General features: G+C 48.2%; 1 long non-coding RNA gene across 1 annotated transcript in view; it reads left to right on the forward strand.

The window, feature by feature from the left end:
* LOC128697768 (uncharacterized) overlaps positions 1–27,437 on the forward strand; it is a 102,474-nt gene that overhangs the window by 34,095 nt on the left and 40,942 nt on the right. Inside the window, exon 2 of the long non-coding RNA XR_008408352.2 lies at positions 21,869–21,989. This is a non-coding gene — a long non-coding RNA (uncharacterized lncRNA). The remainder of the gene's footprint in view (positions 1–21,868; positions 21,990–27,437) is intronic.

Here is a 27,437-nt window from a genome sequence, read left to right on the forward strand (position 1 = left end):
CACTACCATCACCCCACACTCCCTCACTACCATCACCCTACACTCCCTCACTACCATCACCCCACACTCCCTCACTACCATCACCCCACACTCCCTCACTACCATCACCCCACACTCCCTCACTACCATCACCCCACACTCCCTCACTACCATCACCCCACACTCCCTCACTACCATCACCCCACACTCCCTCACTACCATCACCCCACACTCCCTCACTACCATCACCCCACACTCCCTCACTACCATCACCCCACACTCCCTCACTACCATCACCCCACACTCCCTCACTACCATCACCCCACACTCCCTCACTACCATCACCCCACACTCCCTCACTACCATCACCCCACACTCCCTCACTACCATCACCCCACACTCCCTCACTACCATCACCCCACACTCCCTCACTACCATCACCCCACACTCCCTCACTACCATCACCCCACACTCCCTGACTACCATCACCCCACACTCCCTCACTACCATCACCCCACACTCCCTCACTACCATCACCCCACACTCCCTCACTACCATCACCCCACACTCCCTCACTACCATCACCCCACACTCCCTGACTACCATCACCCCACACTCCCTCACTACCATCACCCTACACTCCCTCACTACCATCACCCCACACTCCCTCACTACCATCACCCCACACTCCCTGACTACCATCACCCTACACTCCCTCACTACCATCACCCCACACTCCCTCACTACCATCACCCCACACTCCCTGACTACCATCACCCGACCCTCCCTCACTACCATCACCCCACACTCACTACCATCACCCCACACTCCCTGACTACCATCACCCTACACTCCCTCACTACCATCACCCAACACTCCCTCACTACCATCACCCTACACCCCCACACTCCCTCACTACCATCACCCTACACTCCCTCACTACCATCACCCTACACTCCCTCACTACCATCACCCCACACTCCCTGACTACCATCACCCTACACTCCCTCACTACCATCACCCCACACTCCCTCACTACCATCACCCCACACTCCCTCACTACCATCACCCCACACTCCCTCACTACCATCACCCTACACTCCCTCACTACCATCACCCTACACTCCCTCACTACCATCACCCCACACTCCCTCACTACCATCACCCTACACTCCCTCACTACCATCACCCCACACTCCCTCACTACCATCACCCCACACTCCCTCACTACCATCACCCCACACTCCCTCACTACCATCACCCTACACTCCCTCACTACCATCACCCTACACTCCCACACTCCCTCACTACCATCACCCTACACTCCCTCACTACCATCACCCCACACTCCCTCACTACCATCACCCTACACTCCCTCACTACCATCACCCCACACTCCCTCACTACCATCACCCTACACTCCCTCACTACCATCACCCCACACTCCCTCACTACCATCACCCCACACTCCCTCACTACCATCACCCCACACTCCCTCACTACCATCACCCTACACTCCCTCACTACCATCACCCTACACTCCCACACTCCCTCACTACCATCACCCTACACTCCCTCACTACCATCACCCCACACTCCCTCACTACCATCACCCTACACTCCCTCACTACCATCACCCCACACTCCCTCACTACCATCACCCCACACTCCCTCACTACCATCACCCTACACTCCCTCACTACCATCACCCTACACTCCCTCACTACCATCACCCCACACTCCCTCACTACCATCACCCTACACTCCCTCACTACCATCACCCCACACTCCCTCACTACCATCACCCCACACTCCCTCACTACCATCACCCTACACTCCCTCACTACCATCACCCCACACTCCCTCACTACCATCACCCCACACTCCCTCACTACCATCACCCCACACTCCCTCACTACCATCACCCCACACTCCCTCACTACCATCACCCCACACTCCCTCACTACCATCACCCCACACTCCCTCACTACCATCACCCCACACTCCCTCACTACCATCACCCCACACTCCCTCACTACCATCACCCCACACTCCCTCACTACCATCACCCCACACTCCCTCACTACCATCACCCCACACTCCCTCACTACCATCACCCTACACTCCCTCACTACCATCACCCCACACTCCCTCACTACCATCACCCTACACTCCCTCACTACCATCACCCCACACTCCCTCACTACCATCACCCCACACTCCCTCACTACCATCACCCCACACTCCCTCACTACCATCACCCCACACTCCCTCACTACCATCACCCCACACTCCCTCACTACCATCACCCTACACTCCCTCACTACCATCACCCTACACTCCCTCACTACCATCACCCTACACTCCCTCACTACCATCACCCTACACTCCCTCACTACCATCACCCCACACTCCCTCACTACCATCACCCTACACTCCCTCACTACCATCACCCTACACTCCCTCACTACCATCACCCCACACTCCCTCACTACCATCACCCTACACTCCCTCACTACCATCACCCCACACTCCCTCACTACCATCACCCCACACTCCCTCACTACCATCACCCTACACTCCCTCACTACCATCACCCCACTACCATCACCCTACACTCCCTCACTACATCACCCTACACTCCCTCACTACCATCACCCTACACTCCCTCACTACCATCACCCCACACTCCCTCACTACCATCACCCTACACTCCCTCACTACCATCACCCTACACTCCCTCACTACCATCACCCCACACTCCCTCACTACCATCACCCTACACTCCCTCACTACCATCACCCCACACTCCCTCACTACCATCACCCTACACTCCCTCACTACCATCACCCCACACTCCCTCACTACCATCACCCTCACACTCCCTCACTACCATCACCCCACACTCCCTCACTACCATCACCCTACACTCCCTCACTACCATCACCCTACACTCCCTCACTACCATCACCCCACACTCCCTCACTACCATCACCCTACACTCCCTCACTACCATCACCCCACACTCCCTCACTACCATCACCCTACACTCCCTCACTACCATCACCACACACTCCCTCACTACCATCACCACACACTCCCTCACTACCATCACCCTACACTCCCTCACTACCATCACCCCACACTCCCTCACTACCATCACCCCACACTCCCTCACTACCATCACCCTACACTCCCTCACTACCATCACCTTACACTCCCTCACTACCATCACCCTGCACTCCCTCACTACCATCACCCTATACTCCCTCACTACCATCACCCCACCCTCCCTCACTACCATCACCCCACACTCCCTCACTACCATCACCCCACACTCCCTCACTACCATCACCCTACACTCCCTCACTACCATCACCCTACACTCCCTCACTACCATCACCCGACACTCCCTCACTACCATCACCTACACTCCCTCACTACCATCACCCTACACTCCCTCACTACCATCACCCCACACTCCCTCACTACTCACCTCACTACCATCACCTCACACTCCCTCACTACCATCACCCCACACTCCCTCACACTCACCCCACACTCCCTGACTACCATCACCCCACACTCCCTCACTACCATCACCCTCACTACCATCACCCCACACTCCCTCACTACCATCACCCCACACTCCCTGACTACCATCACCCAACACTCCCTCACTACCATCACCCCACACTCCCTGACTACCATCACCCTACACTCCCTCACTACCATCACCCCACACTCCCTCACTACCATCACCCCACACTCCCTGACTACCATCACCCTACACTCCCTCACTACCATCACCCCACACTCCCTCACTACCATCACCCTACACTCCCTCACTACCATCACCCCACACTCCCTCACTACCATCACCCTACACTCCCTCACTACCATCACCCTACACTCCCTCACTACCATCACCCCACACTCCCTCACTACCATCACCCCACACTCCCTCACTACCATCACCCTACACTCCCTCACTACCATCACCCAACACTCCCACACTACACCTCACTACCATCACCCTACATTCCCTCACTACCATCACCCAACACTCCCTCACTACCATCACCCTACACTCCCTCACTACCATCACCCCACACTCCCTCACTACCATCACCCCACACTCCCTCACTACCATCACCCCACACTCCCTCACTACCATCACCCTACACTCCCACACTCCATCACCCCTACACTCCATCTCACTACCATCACCCACCCTACACTCCCTCACTACCATCACCCACACTACACCCCACACTCCCTCACTACCATCACCCCTACAGTCCCTCACTACCATCACCCTACACTCCCTCACTACCATCACCCCACACTCCCTCACTACCATCACCCCACACTCCCTCACTACCATCACCCCACACTCCCTCACTACCATCACCCCACACTCCTCACTACCATCACCCCACACTCCCTCACTACCATCACCCCACACTCCCTCACTACCATCACCCTACACTCCCTCACTACCATCACCCCTACACTCCCTCACTACCATCACCCTACACTCTCCTACTCCACTACCCATCACCTTACACTCCCTCACTACCATCACCCTACACTCCCTCACTACCATCACCCCACACTCCCTCACTACCATCACCTACCTCCCTCACTACCATCACCCCTCACTCCCTCCTGCCTCACCACTCCTCCCCTACCCCTGCATCACTCCCTCCTACATCCACCACACTCTCACACCTCCTCCTACTACCATCACCTACACTCCTCACTGCCATACACCCCTCCTCACTACCATCACCTACCACTCCTCACTACCATCACCCCTCCCTCACATCACCTCACCTCCCTCCACTACCATCACCCCTCCTCACTACCATCACCCCTCCTACTACATCACCTCACCTCCCCTCTACCATCACCCCACTCCCTCACTACCATCCTCTACCCCATCACCCCTCCCTCCTACCATCACCCCTACACTCCTCACTACCATCTACCCTCCCTCACTACCCATCACCCCTCCTATCCATCACCCCTTACTCCCTCACTACCATCACCTACCTCCTCCTACCATCCTCCCCTATCCTTCACCCTCCTCCTCTACCATCTTTCCACACACATCCCTCTTCACCTACCTCCTCACTACCATCACCCCACACTCCCTCACTAACATCACCCTACACTCCCTCACTACCATCACCCCACACTCCCTCACTACCATCACCCTACCCTCCCTCACTACCATCACCATACACTCCCTCACTACCATCACCCTACACCATCCCCCACACTCACTTCCATCACCCTACACTGCCTCACTACCATCACCCAACACTCCCTCACTACCATCACCCCACACTCCCTCACTACCATCACCATACACTAACTCACTACCATCACCCAACACTCCCTCACAACCACCACCCTACACTCCCTCACCATCACCCTACACTCCCTCACTACCATCACCCCACACTCTCTCACTACCATCACCCTACACTCCCTCACTACCATCACCCTACACTCCCTCACTACCATCACCCCACACTCCCTCACTACCATCACCCTACACTCCCTCACTACCATTACCCCACACTCTCTCACTACCATCACCCTACACTCCCTCACTACCATCACCCTACACTCCCTCACTACCATCACCCTACACTCCCTCACTACCATCACCCTACACTCCCTCACTACCATCACCTTACACTCCCTCACTACCATCACCCTACACTCCCTCACTACCATCACCCCACACTCCCTCACTACCATCACCCTACACTCCCTCACTACCATCACCCCACACTCCCTCACTACCATCACCCTACACTCCCTCACTACCATCACCCCACACTCCCTCACTACCATCACCCTACACTCCCTCACTACCATCACCCTACACTCCCTCACTACCATCACCCCACACTCCCTCACTACCATCACCCTACACTCCCTCACTACCATCACCCTACCCTCCCTCACTACCATCCCCCCACACTCCGTCTCTACCATGACCCTACACTCCCTCACTACCATCACCCCACACTCCCTCACTACCATCACCCTACACTCCCTCACTACCATCACCACACACTCCCTCACTACCATCACCACACACTCCCTCACTACCATCACCCTACACTCCCTCACTACCATCACCCCACACTCCCTCACTACCATCACCCCACACTCCCTCACTACCATCACCCTACACTCCCTCACTACCATCACCTTACACTCCCTCACTACCATCACCCTGCACTCCCTCACTACCATCACCCTATACTCCCTCACTACCATCACCCCACCCTCCCTCACTACCATCACCCCACACTCCCTCACTACCATCACCCCACACACCCTCACAACCATCACCCTACACTCCCTCACTACCATCACCCTACACTCCCTCACTACCATCACCCCACACTCCCTCACTACCATCACCCCACACTCCCTCACTACCATCACCCTACACTCCCTCACTACCATCACCCTACACTCCCTCACTACCATCACCTCACACTCCCTCACTACCATCACCTCACACTCCCTCACTACCATCACCTCACACTCCCTCACTACCATCACCTCACACTCCCTCACTACCATCACCCCACACTCCCTCACTACCATCACCCCACACTCCCTCACTACCATCACCCCACACTCCCTCACTACCATCACCCCACACTCCCTCACTACCATCACCCCACACTCCCTCACTACCATCACCCTACACTCCCTCACTACCATCACCCTACACTCCCTCACTACCATCACCCTACACTCCCTCACTACCATCACCCCACACTCCCTCACTACCATCACCCCACACTCCCTCACTACCATCACCCCACTCCCACTACCATCACCCACACCCTCACTACCATCACCCCACACTCCCTCACTACCAACACCCCACACTCACTCACTACCACTCCCCCACTACCATCACCCCACACTCCCTCACTACCATCACCCCACACTCCCTCACTACCATCACCCCACACTCCCTCACTACCATCACCCCACACTCCCTCACTACCATCACCCCACACTCCCTCACTACCATCACCCTACACTCCCTCACTACCATCACCCCACACTCCCTCACTACCATCACCCCACACTCCCTCACTACCATCACCCCACACTCCCTCACTACCATCACCCCACACTCCCTCACTACCCACCCCACACTCCCTCACTCACATCACCCCCCACTCCCTCACTACCATCACCCCACACTCCCTCACTACCATCACCCCACACTCCCTCACTACCATCACCCTACACTCCCTCACTACCATCACCCCACACTCCCTCACTACCATCACCCTACCCACCCTCACTACCATCACCCTACATTCCCTCACTACCATCACCCTACACTCCCTCACTACCATCACCCTACACTCCCTCACTACCATCACCCCACACTCCCTCACTACCATCACACCACACTCCCTCACTACCATCACCCCACACTCCCTCACTACCATCACCCCACACTCCCTCACTACCATCACCCCACACTCCCTCACTACCATCACCCCACACTCCCTCACTACCATCACCCTACACTCCCTCACTACCATCACCCCACACTCCCTCACTACCATCACCCTACCCTCCCTCACTACCATCACCCTACACTCCCTCACTACCATCACCCTACACTCCCTCACTACCATCACCCTACACTCCCTCACTACCATCACCCCACACTCCCTCACTACCATCACCCCACACTCCCTCACTACCATCACCTCACACTCCCTCACTACCATCACCTCACACTCCCTCACTACCATCACCTCACACTCCCTCACTACCATCACCCCACACTCCCTCACTACCATCACCTCACACTCCCTCACTACCATCACCCCACACTCCCTCACTACCATCATCCCACACTCCCTCACTACCATCACCCTACACTCCCTCACTACCATCACCCTACACTCCCTCACTACCATCACCCTACACTCCCTCACTACCATCACCCCACACTCCCTCACTACCATCACCCTACACTCCCTCACTACCATCACCCTACACTCCCTCACTACCATCACCCTACACTCCCTCACTACCATCACCCCACACTCCCTCACTACCATCACCCTACACTCCCTCACTACCATCACCCCACACTCCCTCACTACCATCACCCCACACTCCCTCACTAACATCACCCCACACTCCCTCACTACCATCACCCTACACTCCCTCACTACCATCACCCTACACTCCCTCATTACCATCACCCTACACTCCCTCACTACCATCACCCCACACTCCCTCACTACCATCACCCCACACTCCCTCACTACCACTATACTTCTTAATGCAGAAGTGAGTCACACAGCTGTTACTGTAGTTACTACTACAGTGAATTAGAGAGAATATTCACTTAAAATATTACTTTTGGGAGAATATATAACTAGCTCTATCGGTATCTTACTCAACTCACACACTGTGGTCCTGGGATCGATCCCCAGTACGGCTGGAAAACATTAGGACGTGTTTCCGTAAGACACCTGCTGTCTCTGTTCACCCATCAGTAAAATAGGTACCTGAGTGTTAGTCGACTGGTGTGGGTCTCATCCTGGGGACAAAATTGACCAAATTTAACCGAAATGCTCTGCATAACCAGGGACTTTCTATATAGCAGCTTGTCGCTGATGTCAACCATGGCCTTTATAAGTTTTAACATATACTTGTAGAAATAAAATTATTATTATTATTATTATTATTATTATTATTATTATTATTATTATTATTATTATTATAGGTAATACTAAAGTGGGGAGAATATTCACTTAAAATATTAGCTTTGAGAGAAAGCGTAATGAGAATAGTGTAATGTGAGAGGTGAGAGGAGTAATCCAGGCTTCTGTAATGTTACCTTCTGAAAAGTGATGTTTCAACGTTGTATTTTTTTGTAATTAAAATCATTAGGTAAAGGTGTAAGCAACTCCTGCCTGAGGGGGAGGGAGGGAGGGAAGGAATGGGGGAGGGGGGGAATAAAGATAGGAAGACCTGTATTCGAGCGCGCGCATGGTCTCTCTGTCTGTCTGTCTGTCTCTCTCTCTCTCTCTCTCTCTCTCTCTCTCTCTCTCTCTCTCTCTCTCTCTCTCTCTCTCACACACACACACACAACAAACACGCAGTAAATCTATCTGTATGTTTTAGGTGATTTGGACAGTGTCACTCATTACTGTGAGTGACCATACGACCTCTAAGACAGTATTACATATTCCTAGCAAGGTTGTGTCCTTTACTGACAACACCAGGAACCACGTTCCTAGCAGGACCTTAATATTTATTGAAGCCTTAGTCACACAGCACTCACAAACTGTGTGTTGATGGTACCATTCAACAGTCCACTGGTACAGCTGGTAGTGTTGTTCTTGTCATGAACAGTGATGGTTCTCGTATAGAAATTGGGGCACGCACCAATAACAAGTCAGTCTGATCTTAAATAACAAAAAGGCACAATACCGTGACTGGAACGATACACAAATAACCCGCACATAAAAGAGAGAAGCTTACGACGACGTTTCGGTCCGACTTGGACCATTGACAAAGTCACACTAACAGAGGTGGAGCAGGACGGCTATATATAGGCAGGAAGAGGTGGTGGTAGTAGTAGTAGTAGTAGTAGTAGTAGTAGTACAAGAATTGTATATAATACCGACAGGATGAAATGACACATGCACAACGGTGGGGATGCCCGGGTGTTGTGCATGTGTCATTTCATCCTGTCGGTATTATATACAATTCTTGTACTACTACTACTACTACTACTACTACCTCCACCTCTTCCTGCCTATATATAGCCGTCCTGCTCCACCTCTGTTAGTGTGACTTTGTCAATGGTCCAAGTCGGACCGAAACGTCGTCGTAAGCTTCTCTCTTTTATGTGCGGGTTATTTGTGTACAGTCTGACCTTCAGATTGACTTGTTGCTTATTCTCTTTGCACTCAGATGTGCCCATGTATCTAAGGTTGACACCTTTATTATGACTGATTCTTTATCATCTATAAATGCTCTTAACTCTGTGAGTATCAATTGTGCCATGCTTGTGTCAGAAGCCAGACATTGGTATGGTAAGATTGCGGACAGTGCCGTCAGAGTGCACCTGTGGATTCCATCTCACATTGGTCTTCAGATGCATGATAGACCTGTTGAATTGGCAAGGACGGGAGTAAATTACCCTCTTAGGTTGTCAGTTAGCAGTTTGAGAACAGTAATACGAAAAGAACTTCAACTGAACTTAATTAACTTGAGAATGAGGGAGACTGACACCAGTCAGTCCATCATTCCATCATGCAGGAGGAGTCATGTCTATGGTGCTTCCAGTAAAATAAGCAGACTCTTGGATATCACTACCGGCCGGCTCCGGCTGGATTACAAGTATCTGGCAGGATAAATCACCACCACCAGATGTAGACCAAAGGAAATGTCAAGTTTGCCAGATGGATATTTGTCACCCCTTGCGTTATTATGTACTGGAATGTGTCACACCTTGCGTCATATACTGGAATGTGTCACACTCTGCCTCATTACATACTGGAATACGCCACACCTTGTGTCATTTTGTACTGGAATGCGTCATACTTTGGGTTATGTACTTAAGTGCGTCACACCTTCCGTCATTATATACTGGAATGCACAACACCTTGCGTCATGTACTGGAATGCACCACACCTTGCGTCATGTACTGGAATGCACCACACCTTGCGTCATGTACTGGAATGCACCACAAGTTGCATCGTTATGTACAGGAATGCGATAATATTAATGAATTCAGAAACCACGCATTCACAAATATTCAGAGAAATGTCCAAGTATTTTTATCCACAGTGGTATATTACCAACCATTCTGGAAATACCCTGACTTTTTCCACTGGAAATAACACATTACCACTTGAACTTTTTTAAATACAAACATACCTGGGTAAAAATACAAGATAATTCAAAGCTTCGTAAACGTTACATTGTAATATATTTGTGACCTAATTCATGTCTGCTTAGATAATTTATTGCGATTGTGATTAGAGATAAATATGTAAATTGTTAATTACTGCTGTAACTTGTTAATTACTACTGTTACTTGTTAATTACCATTGTAACTTGTTCAGTTATTAAAACTTTGCGGCCTAGTCCCTGGACCAATTATGTACCTCTGTAATGTTGAGGTACAGTCCCTGGACCAATTATGTACCTCTGTAATGTTGAGGTACAGTCCCTGGACCAATTATGTACCTCTGTAATGTTGAGGTACAGTCCCTGGACCAATTATGTACCTCTGTAATGTTGAGGTACAGTCCCTGGACCAATTATGTACCTCTGTAATGTTGAGGTACAGTCCCTGGACCAATTATGTACCTCTGTAATGTTGAGGTACAGTCCCTGGACCAATTATGTGCCTCTGTAATGTTGAGGTACAGTCCCTGGACCAATTATGTACCTCTGTAATGTTGAGGTACAGTCCCTGGACCAATTATGTACCTCTGTAATGTTGAGGTACAGTCCCTGGACCAATTATGTACCTCTGTAATGTTGAGGTACAGTCCCTGGACCAATTATGTACCTCTGTAATGTTGAGGTACAGTCCCTGGACCAATTATGTGCCTCTGTAATATTGAGGTACAGTCTTTGAGCCCATTATGCACCTCTGTAATCTTTTGACTACCAAACACACCGTGGGTATGGTGTGACTACCACCCACACAGTGGATATGGTGACTATCACCCACACCATGGGTATGGTGTGACTACCACCTACACCATGGGTATGGTGTGACTACCACCTACACCATGGGTACGGTGTGACTACCACCCACACCATGGGTATGGTGTGTCTACCACCTACACCATGGGTACGGTGTGACTACCACCCACACCATGGGTATGGTGTGTCTACCACCTACACCATGGGTACGGTGTGACTACCACCTACACCATGGGTATGGTGTGACTACCACCTACACCATGGGTACGGTGTGACTACCACCTACACCATGGGTACGGTGTGACTACCACCCACACCATGGGTATGGTGTGACTACCACCTACACCATGGGTACGGTGTGACTACCACCTACACCATGGGTATGGTGTGACTACCACCTACACCATGGGTACGGTGTGAATACCACCCACACCATGGGTATGGTGTGACTACCACCTACACCATGGGTACGGTGTGACTACCACCTACACCATGGGTACAGTGTGACTACCACCCACACCATGGGTATGGTGTGACTACCACCCACACCATGGGTATGGTGTGACTACCACCCACACCATGGGTATGGTGTGACTACCACCTACACCATGGGTATGGTGTGACTACCACCTACACCATGGGTACAGTGTGACTACCACCTACACCATGGGTATGGTGTGACTACCACCTACACCATGGGTATGGTGTGACTACCACCTACACCATGGGTATGGTGTAACTACCACCTACACCATGGGTATGGTGTGACTACCACCTACACCATGGGTATGGTGTGACTACCACCTACACCATGGGTATGGTGTGACTACCACCTACACCATGGGTATGGTGTGACTACCACCTACACCATGGGTATGGTGTGACTACCACCTACACCATGGGTATGGTGTGACTACCACCTACACCATGGGTATGGTGTGACTACCACCTACACCATGGGTATGGTGTGACTACCACCTACACCATGGGTATGGTGTGACTACCACCTACACCATGGGTATGGTGTGCATTTTAAAGATGTTAAACTAACTAGCAAGGCTGTGCCGATTTTTCAGCCGTTCCTTAGGTCTGCCTGTTGCCCTGTTGCAGATCACTCTCGCTGGCTAGCCCTCCGGTTTAGTGGCCCTCCGGTTTAGCGGCCCTCCGGTTTAGTGGCCCTCCTGTTGAGCGGCCCTCCGGTTTAGTGGCCCTCCTGTTGAGCGGCCCTCCGGTTTAGTGGCCCTCCTGTTGAGCGGCCCTCCGGTTTAGTGGCCCTCCTGTTGGCTGACCCTCCGGTTTAGTGGCCCTCCTGTTGGCTGACCCTCCGGTTGAGAGTCCCTCTTGTTGGCTGACCCTCCGGTTGAGAGTCCCTCTTGTTGGCTGACCCTCCGGTTGAGAGTCCCTCTTGTTGGCTGACCCTCCGGTTGAGAGTCCCTCTTGTTGGCTGACCCTCCGGTTGAGGGTCCCTCCTGTTGGCTGACCCTCCTGTTGAGTGGCCCTCCTGTTGGCTGACCCTCCGGTTGAGTGTCCATCCTGTTGGCTGACCCTCCGGTTGAGTGTCCCTCCTGTTGGCTGACCCTCCGGTTGAGTGTCCCTCCTGTTGGCTGACCCTCCGGTTGAGTGTCCTTCCTGTTGGATGACCCTCCGGTTGAGTGTCCCTCCGGTTGGCTGACCCTCCCGTTGACTGGCCTTCCAGTTAGCCCTGTTGGTGCATCTAACAGCGCCTGTGTGGCATTTATAACCCCCCCCCCTTGTAATCCCTCCTCCACCGCTCTCTCTTTCTCTCTTTTACACAGGGCTTGACAAGGTTAGGTTAAGGATTCCTAGCTTTATTGACAAGCTAAGAGCTGTTACCTACATCAGCTCATTTGAAAGCATTTTATTGTTATGGAATATGCAAGGAGGGAACAGGATGAAGTTGGAGCCATCTGTGGGCCAATATTTTCATTTGATAAGCTGACTTTTTCTCTCTCTCTCTCTCGTATATATGAGGAACAACACTTTTCCAAACTTTTATTTTCGGGGAAAAATAAGTTTGCTTTTTGTCATCTATATATATATAAAAAAGTTGTCTTTGATGTTTTTTGAGAGGGGGGGGGGAGGGGGACAATTAAAAGTTGTAGATTTTGTTTTTGCGCTTTTTTTTTGTCATAGAAATTCCGATAGATATATTCGTCTGGTTGAAAATTGTCTTCAGTCATTACTCTCTAACTTTATTAATAATGTCAGAAGCTATAACCATCACCGCTGATAATAATAATAATAATAATAATAATAATAATAATAATAATAATAATTGTGGTAGGTAATAACCCACATGGAGACGGAAACTCAGAATATTAGTTGATCTGTATATTTCGACCCCCTTCTGGGACCCTCTTCCGTATCTGATGATGAGGATCCCTTGACCAAGACACCTGTGTGTGTGTGTCTTCCTTGACCAGGACACCTGTGTGTGTGTGTCTTCCTTGACCAAGACACCTGTGTGTGTGTGTGTCTTCCTTGACCAGGACACCTGTGTGTGTGTCTTCCTTGACCAAGACACCTGTGTGTGTGTGTCTTCCTTGACCAAGACACCTGTGTGTGTGTGTGTCTTCCTTGACCAAGACACCTGTGTGTGTGTGTGTGTCTTCCTTGACCAAGACACCTGTGTGTGTGTGTCTTCCTTGACCAAGACACCTGTGTGTGTGTCTTCCTTGACCAAGACACCTGTGTGTGTGTGTCTTCCTTGACCAAGACACCTGTGTGTGTGTGTGTCTTCCTTGACCAAGACACCTGTGTGTGTGTGTGTCTTCCTTGACCAAGACACCTGTGTGTGTGTGTGTCTTCCTTGACCAAGACACCTGTGTGTGTGTGTCTTCCTTGACCAAGACACCTGTGTGTGTGTGTCTTCCTTGACCAAGACACCTGTGTGTGTGTGTCTTCCTTGACCAAGACACCTGTGTGTGTGTGTGTCTTCCTTGACCAAGACACCTGTGTGTGTGTGTGTCTTCCTTGACCAAGACACCTGTGTGTGTGTGTGTCTTCCTTGACCAAGACACCTGTGTGTGTGTGTGTCTTCCTTGACCAAGACAACTGTGTGTGTGTGTCTTCCTTGACCAAGACACCTGTGTGTGTGTGTCTTCCTTGACCAAGACACCTGTGTGTGTGTGTCTTCCTTGACCAAGACACCTGTGTGTGTGTGTGTCTTCCTTGACCAAGACACCTGTGTGTGTCTTCCTTGACCAAGACACCTGTGTGTGTCTTCCTTGACCAAGACACCTGTGTGTGTCTTCCTTGACCAAGACACCTGTGTGTGTGTGTGTCTTCCTTGACCAAGACACCTGTGTGTGTGTGTGTCTTCCTTGACCAAGACACCTGTGTGTGTCTTCCTTGACCAAGACACCTGTGTGTGTCTTCCTTGACCAAGACACCTGTGTGTGTCTTCCTTGACCAAGACACCTGTGTGTGTCTTCCTTGACCAAGACACCTGTGTGTGTGTGTGTCTTCCTTGACCAAGACACCTGTGTGTGTGTGTCTTCCTTGACCAAGACACCTGTGTGTGTGTGTGTCTTCCTTGACCAAGACACCTGTGTGTGTCTTCCTTGACCAAGACACCTGTGTGTGTGTGTGTGTCTTCCTTGACCAAGACACCTGTGTGTGTGTGTGTGTCTTCCTTGACCAAGACACCTGTGTGTGTGTGTGTCTTCCTTGACCAAGACACCTGTGTGTGTGTGTGTGTCTTCCTTGACCAAGACACCTGTGTGTGTGTGTGTGTCTTCCTTGACCAAGACACCTGTGTGTGTGTGTGTCTTCCTTGACCAAGACACCTGTGTGTGTGTGTGTGTCTTCCTTGACCAAGACACCTGTGTGTGTGTGTGTCTTCCTTGACCAAGACACCTGTGTGTGTGTGTGTCTTCCTTGACCAAGACACCTGTGTGTGTGTGTGTGTGTGTGTCTTCCTTGACCACGACACCTGTGTGTGTGTGTGTCTTCCTTGACCAAGACACCTGTGCGTGTGTGTCTTCCTTGACCAAGACACCTGTGTGTGTGTGTCTTCCTTGACCAAGACACCTGTGTGTGTGTGTGTGTGTCTTCCTTGACCAAGACACCTGTGTGTGTGTGTGTGTCTTCCTTGACCAAGACACCTGTGTGTGTGTGTGTCTTCCTTGACCAAGACACCTGTGTGTGTGTGTCTTCCTTGACCAAGACACCTGTGTGTGTGTGTGTGTCTTCCTTGACCAAGACACCTGTGTGTGTGTGTCTTCCTTGACCAAGACACCTGTGTGTGTGTGTCTTCCTTGACCAAGACACCTCTTCCTTGACCAAGACACCTGTGTGTGTGTGTGTGTCTTCCTTGACCAAGACACCTGTGTGTGTGTGTCTTCATTGACCAAGACACCTGTGTGTGTGACCAAGACACCTGTGTGTGTGTGTGTGTCTTCCTTGACCAAGACACCTGTGTGTGTGTGTGTGTCTTCCTTGACCAAGACACCTGTGTGTGTGTGTCTTCCTTGACCAAGACACCTGTGTGTGTGTGTGTGTTTGTGTCTACCTTGACCAATGTTTGTGTGTGTGTCTTCCTTGACCAAGACACCTGTGTGTGTGTGTCTTCCTTGACCAAGACACCTGTGTGTGTGTGTCTTCCTTGACCAAGACACCTGTGTGTGTGTGTCTTCCTTGACCAAGACACCTGTGTGTGTGTGTGTGTGTCTTCCTTGACCAAGACACCTGTGTGTGTGTGTCTTCCTTGACCAAGACACCTGTGTGTGTGTGTGTCTTCCTTGACCAAGACACCTGTGTGTGTGTGTATTCCTTGACCAAGACACCTGTGTGTGTGTGTATTCCTTGACCAAGACACCTGTGTGTGTGCGTGTCTTCCTTGACCAAGACACCTGTGTGTGTGTGTCTTCCTTGACCAAGACACCTGTGTGTGTGTGTGTCTTCCTTGACCAAGACACCTGTGTGTGTGTGTGTGTCTTCCTTGACCAAGACACCTGTGTGTGTGTGTGTCTTCCTTGACCAAGACACCTGTGTGTGTGTGTGTCTTCCTTGACCAAGACACCTGTGTGTGTGTGTGTCTTCCTTGACCAAGACACCTGTGTGTGTGTGTCTTCCTTGACCAAGACACCTGTGTGTGTGTGTCTTCCTTGACCAAGACACCTGTGTGTGTGTGTCTTCCTTGACCAAGACACCTGTGTGTGTGTGTCTTCCTTGACCAAGACACCTGTGTGTGTGTGTCTTCCTTGACCAAGACACCTGTGTGTGTGTGTGTCTTCCTTGACCAAGACACCTGTGTGTGTGTGTCTTCCTTGACCAAGACACCTGTGTGTGTGTGTCTTCCTTGACCAAGACACCTGTGTGTGTGTGTCTTCCTTGACCAAGACACCTGTGTGTGTGTGTGTCTTCCTTGACCAAGACACCTGTGTGTGTGTGTCTTCCTTGACCAAGACACCTGTGTGTGTGTGTGTCTTCCTTGACCAAGACACCTGTGTGTGTGTGTGTCTTCCTTGACCAAGACACCTGTGTGTGTCTTCCTTGACCAAGACACCTGTGTGTGTGTGTCTTCCTTGACCAAGACACCTGTGTGTGTGTCTTCCTTGACCAAGACACCTGTGTGTGTCTTCCTTGACCAAGACACCTGTGTGTGTCTTCCTTGACCAAGACACCTGTGTGTGTCTTCCTTGACCAAGACACCTGTGTGTGTGTGTCTTCCTTGACCAAGACACCTGTGTGTGTGTGTCTTCCTTGACCAAGACACCTGTGTGTGTGTGTCTTCCTTGACCAAGACACCTGTGTGTGTGTGTCTTCCTTGACCAAGACACCTGTGTGTGTGTGTCTTCCTTGACCAAGACACCTGTGTGTGTTTGTCTTCCTTGACCAAGACACCTGTGTGTGTGTGTCTTCCTTGACCAAGACACCTGTGTGTGTGTGTCTTCCTTGACCAAGACACCTGTGTGTGTGTGTCTTCCTTGACCAAGACACCTGTGTGTGTGTGTCTTCCTTGACCAAGACACCTGTGTGTGTGTCTTCCTTGACCAAGACATCTGTGTGTCTGTCTTCCTTGACCAAGACACCTGTGTTTACCTGGAGAGGGTTTCGGGGGTCAACCCCCCCGCGGCTCGGTCTGAAACCAGGCCTCATGGTGGATCAGGGTCTGATCAACCAGGCTGTTACTGCTGGGCGCACACAAGCTGACGTACGAACCACAGCCCGGTTGGTCAGGTACTGACTTTAGGTGCCTGTCCAGTGCCGCCTTGAAGACAGCCAGGGGTCTATCCTCCTTATGTATGCTGGGAGGCAGTTGAACAGTCTTGGGCCCCGGACACTTATTGTGTTGTCTCTCAGTGTACTCGTGGTGCCCCTGCTTTTCATCGGGGGAATGTTGCATCTCCTGCCGAGTTTTTTGCTTTCATATGGAGTGATTTTCATGTGCAGGTTTGGTACCAATCCCTCCAGGATCTTCCAAGCGTATATTATCATGTATCTCTCTCGCCTGCGTTCCAGGGAATACAGATCAAGGACCTTCAACCGTTCCCAGTAATTTAGGTGCCTTATGCTACTTATGTGTGCCATGAAAGTTCTTTGTACACTCTCCAGGTCTGCAATGTCGCCAGCCTTGAAGGTAGCCGTTAATGTACAGCAGTATTCCAGCCTAGAGAGCGCAAGCGATTTGAAGAGAATCATCCTGGGCTTGGCGTCCCAAGTTATGGAGGTTCTCATTATCCATCCTATCATTTTCCTAGCAGATGAGGTAGATACATTGTGATCTTTGAAGGGGAGGTACTCTGACATCATCACTCCCAGGTTCTTCAAATTACTTTTCCGCTCTATTGTATGGTTAGAATTTGTCGTATACCCTGATTATTTTTATTTTCCTCAAGTTTCCCAAATCTGAGTATTTGAAATTTCTCCTCGTTGAACTTCATATTGTTTTGAGTGGCCCATTTGAAGATTTGGTTGATGTCCGCTTGGAGTCTCGCGGTGTCTTCGATGGAGGTCACTGCCATGGTGATCCGGGTGTCAGCCGCAAAGGAAGACACGGAGCTATGACTTACATCTCTGTCAGAAATGAGGATGAGGAATAGAATGGGAGCAAGTACTGTGCCTTGTGGAACAGAGCTTTTTACCGTGGCTGCCTGAGACTTTATTCTGTTTACTACCACTCTTTGTGTTCTATTTGTCAGGAAGTTATAGATCCATCTACCAATTTTTCCTGTTATTTCTTTATCACGCATTTTGTGTACTATTGCACTATGGTTACACTTGTCGAAAGCTTTTGCAAAGTCTGTGTATACTACATCTGTATTTTGTTCATCCTCTACAGCATCCAGGACCTTGTCATAGTGGTCCAGTAGCTGAGACAGGCAGGAGCGACCTGCTCTAAACCCGTGTTGCCCTGGGTTGTGTAATTGATGGGTATCTAGGTGGTTGGCTATCTTGCTTCTTAGAACCCTCTCAAAGATTTTTATATGGGATGTTAGTGCTATCGGTCTGTAGTTCTTTGCTATTGCTTTACTGCCACCTTTGTGGAGTGGGGCTATGTCTGTTGTTTTAGTGAGTGTGGGATGACCCCTGTGTCCATGCTTCCTCTCCATAAAATGCTGAAGGCACGCGATAGGGGTTTCTTGCAATTCATGTTGAACATGGAGTTCCATGAGTCTGGGCCTGGGGCAGAGTGCATGGGCATGTCATTTATTGCCTCTTCAAAGTCTTGTGGAGTTAGGATAATATCCGAGATAATTGAGATGACCAAATTTTGGGTTTCGTTCATAAAGAATTCATTTGGGTTGTCGACCCTTAGTCTGGGCAGTGGATCGTTGAACACCGAGTCATATTGAGACTTTAGTATCTCACTCATTTCTTGGCCATCATCTGTGTATGTCCCATCCCGTCTAAGCAGGGGCCCAGTACTGGATGATGTTTTTTTTCCTTAGAGTTGCCATAAGAGAAGAAGTATTTTTTTTTTCAATTTCCTTTATGGCTTTTAGTTCTTCCTGTGATTCTTGTCTCCTGTAAGATTCCTTCAGCTTAAGTTCGATATTTGTAATTTCCTTGACTAGTGCCTCCCTTCGTATTTCAGATATATTGGCCCCTCTCAGCAGCTCTGCGACTCTTCACCTTCGTCTGTATAGGGAGCATCTCTCTCTTTCTAGTTTACATCTTCTCTTTCTTTTTTCTTAATGTAATGTGTCTTGAGCAGATCTCAAGAACCACAGAATTTATTTTTTCAAGGCAGATGTTGGGATCCGTGTTGTTTAGGATATCTTCCCAGCTTGTTTTATTTAGGACATGGTTTACTTGATCCCATTGTATGACTTAAGAAATCGTAATGACACGATTGCAAATAAACCATACCCCCGGCCGCGGGTTCAATCCCGGCCGGGGGTATGGTTCCCATTGTATGTTTTTGCTATTGAAATTGAATTTCGTGAAGAGACCTTCATGACTGCTCACATTTTGCTGTGTGTGTGTGTGTGTGTGTGTGTGTGTGTGTGTGTGTGTGTGTGTGTGTGTGTGTGTGTGTGTGTGTGTGTGTCTTGACCAAGACACCTGTGTGTGTGTTTTCCTTGACCAAGACACCTGTTTGTGTGTCTTCCTTGACCAAGAGACCTGTGTGTGTCTGTTCCTTATGTCTTCTTTCACTAAAACAATCTCACTTCCTTTATAAATTCAAGGTCTTGTCTCTCTCTGTCTCCTCCATCTTCCACTCCAACATTCTTTATTATTCCTTCTTATCCTTTACTGGAATAAACTAATTACATGTTATTATATATGTAGATTTTATCATATATGAACAAATAATTATTTATTGCCTTGTAATATTTACTTTCTGTATTTCCTGTAATATATTGCGTTAATGTTATATTTTCCTGGCTTGTACACTGTTTATATTCTTCTTTTTCATATTGTGAATCATATTTAGCAGCAGATTTATTTAGAAAAGAAGATAATCACTGAATTGTAGTTAGCTTATGTTCAAGATTTCTTGTTATGTTTTAGTAGTTTCCAGATTGAATGTTGACTGTGTGTTGCGTCTGTGTGTTGCGTCTGTGTGTTGCGTCTGTGTGTTGCGTCTGTGTGTTGCGTCTGTGTGTTGCGTCTGTCTAGTTCGTTCAGGAATTCTCTTGGCATTTAGGTTAGGTTGGCAGATACGTTTTTGGTTAATGTTGATCCGCTGGTTAGAGGCCTCCAGACCCACTGGGAATGTTTTGTGTTTCTGAATTATCTCGACGTTGCGGGGGTGGGAAGGGTAGGGGAGGGAGAAGGAAGGGGACAGTGAGGGAGGGGAGAGTGAGGGAGGGGAGGGGGAATGGGGGGATGTAACATGGTGAGAAGATATGTCAACATATCACTATTTTGATGCGTTAATAATCTGACATTAACTAGTGACACTATATGTCAGTAACTAGTTAGTACCAGTGTATGTCAGTAACTAGTTAGTACCAGTGTGTGTCAGTAACTAGTTAGTACCAGTGTGTGTCAGTAACTAGTTAGTACCAGTGTGTGTCAGTAACTAGTTAGTACCAGTGTGTGTCAGTAACTAGTTAGTACCAGTGTGTGTCAGTAACTAGTTAGTACCAGTGTGTGTCAGTAACTAGTTAGTACCAGTGTGTGTCAGTAACTAGTTAGTACCAGTGTGTGTCAGTAACTAGTTAGTACCAGTGTGTGTCAGTAACTAGTTAGTACCAGTGTGTGTCAGTAACTAGTTAGTACCAGTGTGTGTCAGTAACTAGTTAGTACCAGTGTGTCACTAGTTAAAACCAGTGTGCCATTAGTGTCAGCGTGTTACTAATTAGTGTCAGTGTGTCACTAGTTAGTACCAGTGTGTCACTAGTTAATACCAGTGTGTCACTAATTAATACTCGTGTGTCACTAGTTAGTACCAGTGTGCCACTAGTTTGTACCAGTGTACCTCTAGTGTCACTAGTTAGTACCAATGTCACTTGTGTCAGTGTGTCACTAGTTAATACCAGTGTGTCACTAGTTAATGCCAGTGTGTCACTAGTTAATACCAGTGTGTCACTAGTTAATACCAGTGTGTCACTAGTTAATGCCAGTGTGTCACTAGTTAATACCAGTGTGTCACTAGTTAATACCAGTGTGTCACTAGTTAATACCAGTGTTATTTATAAAAACTCCTTCTCTTTCATTACAGGTAAGAGATGCTGCAGGTGTACAGGAGGCAGTGAACATGTATATCCACATGTATGTCAACACGTGTGTCAGAACACGTGTAAACACGTGTTCTAGGAAGACACATGAACAGCTGTTTTCAGGTAGGCTGGAACGTTAAAAAAAGGTGTGATGTCTTGTGTGTTGAAAATCATTGTATTCGAATGACAATCATGTCTGTCATACAGGTTTAATGATAGTCATGTTTATCATACAGGTTTAACGATAGTCATGTCTATCATACAGGTTTAAAGATAGTCATGTCTAACATACAGGTTGAATGATAGTCATGTTTATCATACAGGCAGAATGATGGTCATGTCTATCACTGAGTGTATTAAGTCAAGGTGTATTTGTAATACAAAGATGTATTTTGGGATACAAAGGTTGTTAGGGTTGGGGTGGGAATAGGTCCTAGGGAATAGTGGGGTTGGGTGGGATTGCTTGTGGGTGGGGAGGTTGGGGTGGGTGCAGTGGTGTAAGGTTATTTAGTCACAGGTACACGAGTACAGTTATCTTACCTGTGTGTACGATAACCCCAAAAACCCGAAAAAGCCAGTGATGTATTTCCATTGGGAACCTTGGCATATTTCCATTGGGAACCTTGGCATATTTCCATTGGGAACCTTGGCATATTTCCATTGGGAACCTTGGCATATTTCCATTGGGAACCTTGGCATATTTCCATTGGAAACCTTGGCATATTTCCATTGGGGTCCTTGGCATATTTCCATTGGGGTCCTTGGCATATTTCCATTGGGGTCCTTGGCATATTTCCATTGGGGTCCTAGGCATATTTCCATTGGGAACCTTGGCATATTTCCATTGGGAACCTTAGCATATTTCCATTGGGGTCTTTGGCTTATTTCCATTGGGGTGTGGATTTTGGGGAGTGGTGGTGTGGGTGGAGAGGGGGTGATGTGGATGGTGGGTGGAGGGGTAGTGGGGGGTGAAGGGGGGTTCTGTGAGTGGAGGGGTGGTGAAGGTGGTGGGGGAGGGGTGGTGTGGGTGGAGGGGAGGTTTGGGTGGAGGGGTTCTGTGGGTGGAGGGGTGGTCTGGGTGGAGGGGTGAGAGGTCAGGTATGGGGCTTCACTGGCACTGTGGGTGGCACTGGGACTGTGTGACCTTCCAGCCAGGAAGACCCACATGTGAACCCTACGCTGCTTCTCTCTCTCTCCCCCTCCCTCTCTCTCTCTTTCTCCCTACCTGCCTTTCCTTCTTTCTCCATCTACCTCCCCTCCATCTACCCTTCCTCCTGTCTTTTGCTACTGTTTTCCCCATGTTTTTTCTACTTATTTTTCCATGCCTTTTCCTGCCTCTTCTCTTGCCCTGTCATTACTTCCCCTTCCCCAGGAGTTGGTTCTTGGTCCAGTTTTCCTGGCACGGTACATGTAAGGACCGCAGGGTAGCCCTATTAAAAATAGGCCTAAGTAGACCTGAACAGGTGTTTTGAGTGCTCATAGTGACCTGAACAGGCGTTTTGAGTGCTCATAGTGACCTGAACAGGTGTTTTGAGTGTTCATAGTGACCTGAACAGGTGTTTTGAGTGTTCATAGTGACCTGAACAGGTGCTTTGAGTGTTCATACTAACCTCTTCCTTATTTTCCTTACTTCCTTTTTCCTACATCTTTCCTCTTCCTACGTCCTGACATCTGTTGACATTGTAGTTTTCTCCACCCACTGTTACGGTAAGTAATTTCTTTAGAATTATATTAAGAGCACCTACATGTAATTACGAATTATTAAAAATAATTTAAAAAATAAAACCAATAATATCTTTGGACGTTTTCAATAATTGTATAATCGGTCTTCATCTCCAGGAGAAGATAATCTCAGAGAGATTATCATCTCCTGGAGATGGTAATCATCTTGATAATCTCTCTGAGATTATCCAGATGATTCCAGTTATTTTTTTCAATAGTTCCTTTGATAATGATACCCGACTATAACTCCCACGAATTGTCTCGTAGCCATGAATTTACGAGGTATTCAGACTCGACTGATAACTGTCGGTTAACATTTAGGTGGAGTGGGGGAGGCTGTTATTGTTGATTGTGATAGCTGGTGATATTCCCTGTCTTAACAGTCGTCTGTGCTGTAAGAACGCCTAGCCAGGTAATGTTTTCAGCCGCGTTCTAAATATGCTGGGAATTTTTAACTAGGATGCTTCAGTATCTGATTTGATGTTATCTTGTGTAGAAATACTTAAAAATGTGTGTATAAGTAACAGCATTGGTGTTATTTTTTTTTGTAGAATCAGTTATAAATCTGCTGTAAATAACGAAATTGATGTTATCTTGTTGAGAAACAAATTGTCTTAAGCTTAAATCAAATCTGATCTCTGAACTGCATTTTACGACAAAAATTCAGCTAAAAGTTGATCCAAGATGTTGTAAGTGATGGTTCTAGCGTCGGTTCTCAGCTCCTGTCCCCCGCCTCTTAACTCGCTGTGTCCGGATTCGCTCCTGGCCTACCTCAGTACTGTTATGCTTATTCTCAAAGCTGTATGTCGATTCTGCCTCGACCACTGCTCCATCAAGGTCCTGTCAGCTTCCTGGCCACCCTGAGGCTGGAGAAATATTTCCTGACATCCCAGTGACTCACGTGTGTCTTTAGCTTCCAAGTGTGTCCTTGTGAACCCGTTTCCCGCCTCCCCAACTGTGTCTACCCGTTAGATAGTCAATTATAAAAGCTTGTAGCCTTTAGACTATTGGAGGGTCATTAAGGCAGCCGTTGACCACATGTTAAGAATTCTTTATTCGTTAAATTAGGGACTAACATTAGCTCATTGTATATACACATTGAAAGGTATACGTACTTCTCATTGTATATACAGTGGAAGATACATACTTATCGGTGTATATACAGTGGAATATAAATACTTCTCGGTGTATATATAGTCGAAGATACTTCTCGGTGTATATACAGTCGAAGATACATACTTCTCGGTGTATATACAGTCGAAGATACATACTTCTCGGTGTATATACAGTCGAAGATACATACTTCTCGGTGTATATACAGTGAAAGATATATTTCGTCTTGGTATCTCTGTTTTCCTGGTTGCATCATGGTCTTGCTGCTTTTCCTGTTTTGTGGTTTTTGCTTCATGTTTGCGTCCTGTCACTGACTCTCTCACCTTCAGACTTTCTTGTACAGTTTTCTCTCCTCCACTTCCCTCAGAGTGTACTATTCCATCATAGTCACTCCCTTTCTGTAGTCCCATTTCCCGTTACTCGTGCCCCCATTTCTCTGCTCCCGTTTCCAACAGGTATTCAACCTAGTCCCGTTTGTGCTAATTAAATGTTGTGAAAGGTACTGTCGATATAGACACCTCGCCTGTGTTTTGTACTCACCTAATTGAGGTTGCAGGGGTCGAGACTCAGCTCCTGGTCCCCGCCTCTTCACTGACCTCTACTGGGTCCTCCCTCTCCCTGCTCCATGAGCTTTATCATACCTCGTCTTAAAACTATATGTGTGTTTGTGTGTGTGTACTCAATCGTGGTTGCAGGGGTCGATTCATAGCTCCTGGCCCCGTCTCTTCACTGGTCGCTACTGTGTATGTGTGTACACATATCAAGATATCGTATGTGTGTGTGTCTATAATAATTTATATAAATATTAGAATTATAAATATATGATTTTTCCCCTGAAATACCATTAGATAATTTAAGATAAATGATGAGTGAAGGAAAAACACACCTGGTATTGTGTATTAATTTATGTATCGCTGTATTAACGAGATTACTTGTGCTTGTTGAACTTGTGGCAAGTGTTGTGGTTGTTGTGGGCGTTGTTGGTTGTGGTTGTTGCTTGTGGTTATTGGTTGTGGTTGTTGCTTGTGGTTATTGGTTGTGGTTGTTGCTTGTGGTTATTGACTGTGGTTGTTGCTTGTGGTTATTGGTTGTGGTTGTTGCTTGTGGTTATTGGCTGTGGTTGTTGCTTGTGGTTGTATGTTGAGGTTGTTGCTTGTGGTTGTATGTTGAGGTTGTTGCTTGTGGTTATTGGTTGTGGTTGTTGCTTGTGGTTGTATATTGAGGTTGCTTGTGGTTGTATGTTGAGGTTGTTGCTTGTGGTTATTGGCTGTGGTTGTTGCTTGTGGTTGTATGTTGTGGTTGTTGCTTGTGGTTGTATGTTGAGGTTGTTGCTTGTGGTTATTGGTTGTGGTTGTTGCTTGTGGTTATTGGTTGTGGTTGTTGCTTGTGGTTATTGGTTGTGGTTGTTGCTTGTGGTTATTGACTGTGGTTGTTGCTTGTGGTTATTTACTGTGGTTGTTGCTTGTGGTTATTGACTGTGGTTGTTGCTTGTGGTTATTGACTGTGGTTGTTGCTTGTGGTTATTGACTGTGGTTGTTGCTTGTGGTTATTGATTGTGGTTGTTGCTTGTGGTTATTGACTGTGGTTGTTGCTTGTGGTTATTGATTGTGGTTGTTGCTTGTGGTTATTGGCTGTGGTTGTTGCTTGTGGTTATTGGCTGTGGTTGTTGCTTGTGGTTATTGGCTGTGGTTGTTGCTTGTGGTTATTGGTTGTGGTTGTTGCTTGTGGTTGTTGCTTGTGGTTATTGGTTGTGGTTGTTGCTTGTGGTTATTGGTTGTGGTTGTTGCTTGTGGTTATTGGTTGTGGTTGTTGCTTGTGGTTATTGGTTGTGGTTGTTGCTTGTGGTTATTGGTTGTGGTTGTTGCTTGTGGTTATTGGTTGTGGTTGTTTGTGGTTGTGGTTGTTGCTTGTGGTTATTGGTTGTGGTTGTTGCTTGTGGTTATTGGTTGTGGTTGTTGCTTGTGGTTATTGGTTGTGGTTGTTGCTTGTGGTTATTGACTGGTTGTTGCTTGTGGTTATTGACTGTGGTTGTTGCTTGTGGTTATTGGTTGTGGTTGTTGCCTGTGGTTATTGGTTGTGGTTGTTGTGGTTATTGACTGTGGTTGTTGCTTGTGGTTATTGGTTGTGGTTGTTGCTTGTGGTTATTGGTTGTGGTTATTGACTGTGGTTGTTGCTTGTGGTTATTGGTTGTGGTTGTTGCCTGTGGTTATTGGTTGTGGTTGTTGCCTGTGGTTATTGGTTGTGGTTGTTGTGGTTATTGACTGTGGTTGTTGCTTGTGGTTATTGGTTGTGGTTGTTGCCTGTGGTTATTGGTTGTGGTTGTTGTGGTTATTGGTTGTGGTTGTTGCTTGTGGTTATTGGTTGTGGTTGTTGCTTGTGGTTATTGGTTGTGGTTGTTGCTTGTGGTTATTGGTTGTGGTTGTTGCTTGTGGTTATTGGTTGTGGTTGTTGCTTGTGGTTATTGGTTGTGGTTGTTGTGGTTATTGGTTGTGGTTGTTGCTTGTGGTTATTGGTTGTGGTTGTTGCTTGTGGTTATTGGTTGTGGTTGTTTCTTGTGGTTATTGGTTGTGGTTGTTGCTTGTGGTTATTGGTTGTGGTTGTTGCTTGTGGTTGTTGCTTGTGGTTATTGGTTGTGGTTGTTGCTTGTGGTTATTGGTTGTGGTTGTTGTTGTGGGTGTTGTGGCTGTGTTTTTGTTATGGTTATTGTTGATTGTTGTTTTTTTATTTTTATTATTA

The sequence above is a fragment of the Cherax quadricarinatus genome, chromosome 68 (assembly GCF_038502225.1).
Source record: "Cherax quadricarinatus isolate ZL_2023a chromosome 68, ASM3850222v1, whole genome shotgun sequence".
Lineage (NCBI taxonomy): Eukaryota > Metazoa > Arthropoda > Malacostraca > Decapoda > Parastacidae > Cherax > Cherax quadricarinatus.